The sequence below is a fragment of the Micromys minutus genome, assembly GCF_963924665.1.
Source record: "Micromys minutus genome assembly, chromosome: 9".
Classification (NCBI taxonomy): Eukaryota; Metazoa; Chordata; class Mammalia; order Rodentia; family Muridae; genus Micromys; species Micromys minutus.
This window is the reverse complement of record NC_137978.1, coordinates 56330898-56334196: the sequence shown is the minus strand read 5'-3', so window position 1 is coordinate 56334196 and position 3299 is coordinate 56330898.

Genomic DNA, 3299 nt, shown 5'->3' with positions numbered 1-3299 from the left:
TTAGTTCTTGTGTAGTGCTCCGTGCCTTAGATCAAAGACCCTGGCTCCCTTAGAGCCCTTTTCAAAAAACGTCTGCCCTAGACACTAGGGATGACTGAGCTTCCCCGTGTGTACAAACAGCACTAGAGGAGGAAAGACACTGAGAACTCCTCAGGGCCTGGTAGCAGCAGCCGCTACCAGAAGCATGGTAGTAGTCGACTCCTAGGGTATGCAGAGTTCTCTGGACTGGGAGTGACACTTATTTTAAGAACGCAGACTCTGGGGCACACACGTGGGGGTGGGGTGGGGATGGGGGTGGTTCTTTCCAGCAAATCAAGGTGTTTTTAGTTTACAGCTTCATCTTATTCCTGCCCAGCCTGATGCCCCAAGAAACAACATATTCAGGGGCCACATGGGAGCTTCATGCCCCTGGAGGACTAGTTGAAGGAGTTTCAGCCCCAGAACAGGGTCTCCCCGGGGAGCCCGCAGAAGTGCAGCCCACTGCTCTCCAGACTTGGCAGAGGCCTCTAGAGACCCTAAGACCAGCCTCCAGCATCCCCTACAACAAAGGGTCCCCTACTGTTTGTATGGGCTCTGTTCCTTCTCTCATTAGCGGTAGGCTCCAGCCTCCGTCTGCCGCCCGGAGACAGGCATTTTTCTTCCCCGCAGGAGGACTCTGGGTGTGTTTTGAGGTGTGTTCCGAAGAGCTGTTCTCAGCAGGGCACTCCAGCTTTCCTCTTTCAAGGAAAGAGAACTTTGGAGTGACCCCAGTGACCAGTGTGTCAGCCAGCCCTCCAGGTGAATCAGCGCTAAACCATTCCCCTGGAATTGTAGGAGATCTTAGATCAAAGGTCGGTTGATCTGATAAGATCCTCAAGGTAAGATCAGCACGTGGTGGGGGGGGAGGGGCCGGGGGGTGCTATCTCCCAGCGTCAGCCATTCAAACCTCTGCCTCATTGTTATTCAGTCTTCTCACAAGCTGTGCCACCTTCTGGTGGGACCCTTAGGCAATCCCTCTGCCCAGGGCCTTGCCATTGCATTGCTGTAGACTGTAAACCCGTCCCCCACCCCGGTTTCCTTGAGTCTTGGGGCCAGAACTCACCTGGTTATTCCGCAGGAAAACAGGCAGCACCATTGCAGACTCTCCCAGGCCTAACTCTCTTCGACAACCTAGACACATCCCTATGACGTAGAAGATCAGGATGGATTTATTTCCTAGACTCTTAACCTACTCCCAGATGCCCTTCGATATAAGCTGTATGTTAATGGCTTTATTATGCACACCCCCTCAGTCTACAATACGATATAGTCATACCAAAGAAATAATGTTGTAAGACCAGTTGGGAGGGGGTGCGGGCATTTCTTCCGGGTCTCCTGCCCTCACTTCCTGAATCCACTTCATTCCTATTTTGTAGCCCCAGGATAAGCTGCCAGCCCTTGATGTACAACCTCCAGGCAGCCAAGTTCCACATTCCACCTGCTGCTGGACGGGCAGGCTCACTCTCACCCTGGTGAGTGACACAGAGCTCCGCTAGTGGGTACAGCTTACCAACCATCCCTGTGAGCAAGCTTTCCGGGGACACTGGTTTAAACTAGCATTTCCCGAAAAGGTCTGATTAATCAGCCAGTGGGGCAGAAGCTGGGAATAGGACTTTCTAAAACAGTGTTGCCTCAGGATAAAAGGACGTGTCTGGAAACCTAGCAGACACACACACACACACACACACACGCACACGCATGCACGCACTAAATAATTTTTAAGAAATCAATCTACTTTTGTAATTCTTAGGATGAAGTCTCTTTGAAACCGAGGTCAAACAGCATACACACGCGCTGCCCTTTCAGGAGTCAGGCCTCTTCTCTAACCTTTGTGGGTTCCGAGTGTAGAACTCAAGTCACCAACCAGGCTTGGTGGCTGAGCCATCTCCCGGGATGGGGGTGGAGGGCATCTTCTAGATGCTTTTGTTGAAAGGAATTTATGGCATCTGGGAGTGGTTCCTAGACCACCCCCAACCCTGTTCTTAAATTCCAACAGGTTAGAAGGGAGTAATGAACTTTTCTCTTGCTGATACCAACTCCCAGATAGCAAGGAAGGATTGCTTCAATGGGGGGGGGGGTTACCAGTTAAACCCTAGGATTAAAATAGACGAGTTGAACTCGTAGTTCTGGGTGAGTGGCGGTTAGTCAGATAGCACAGCTGCTCCCGTGTCCAGGTGAAGTCACGATGTCCCAGTATCCGGAGGTATCATGTGTTCTGCCCTTCAAATCTGTAAGTCACTAGGGGCCCAGCACCCTTCAAGGTCAAGCACCCCACCTAGACAAGTACCTCACAAGGCCAAGTACTGCACTGGGGCCCAGCTGTGGGAGAAGCACCCCACCATACATCCATCCATCCATCCGTCCGCCTGTCCATCCATCCGACCGTCCATCCACGTGCCTTGGAGGAGGGTTAACGAAGTCGCCTCAGACTCACCCAAACAATGGCCATTTTCCTCAAACCGTCAGATTCAATGTTTACAAAAAGGGGTGGGGGTGGGGGGAATGCATCGTTCCAAAACCATAAAATCAGCCGCACATGCCACCGTGAATCTTCCCTTCTGCCCAGTAACAAGAAAACCTAAGTTGTGTACTTTGCCCTTCAAAACAGAATAGTAAATATAGTAGAAAAATAAATTAAAACTGTAACGCAGAACAGCTTATTGCGTGTGGCCCCCTTTTCTCCTGTAGTGGAACAAAGTCAAAAGCTTTTTCTTTCTCTCTCTCTCTCTCTCTCTCTCTCTCTCTCTCTCTCTCTCTCTCTCTCTGTCTCTCTCTCTCTGTCTCTCTCTCTGTCTGTCTGTCTCTCTCTCTCTCTCTCTCTCTCTCTCTCTCTCTCTCTCTCTCTCTCTCTCTCTCTCTCTCTCTCTCTCTCTCTCTCTCTCTCTCTCTCTTTTGGGCTGGGTCCCCGTGGCTGAGGCCCTGTAACTTTAAACCTGGCCTGAGGTCATCTTGTGATGCTGGCCAAACAGAGTTCAGGGGCGGTCCTAGATCTCCGGGACCACCTGATGCCCACCCGCTCCCGCCCCGGGACGGGAGACATAAATGCCGACTGTGCCGAGAAGTTGCCAGTTGCCAAGTTTGCTGAGCTTGCTCCTTCCGCGAGCGGAGAAAGCCCGGACACTCTCTGACGCTGGGACTTCTGCCCACCGTCCTCCAGCCTCCTCCCGAGCTCTTCCCGGCGGGGCCCTTGGCTTCAAAGTTTTTTTGGTTGTTTGTTTTCATCTTTTCACAACCCACAAAAAAAAAAAAAAAAACCCCACAAGCTGCCGAGGCTCCGACGA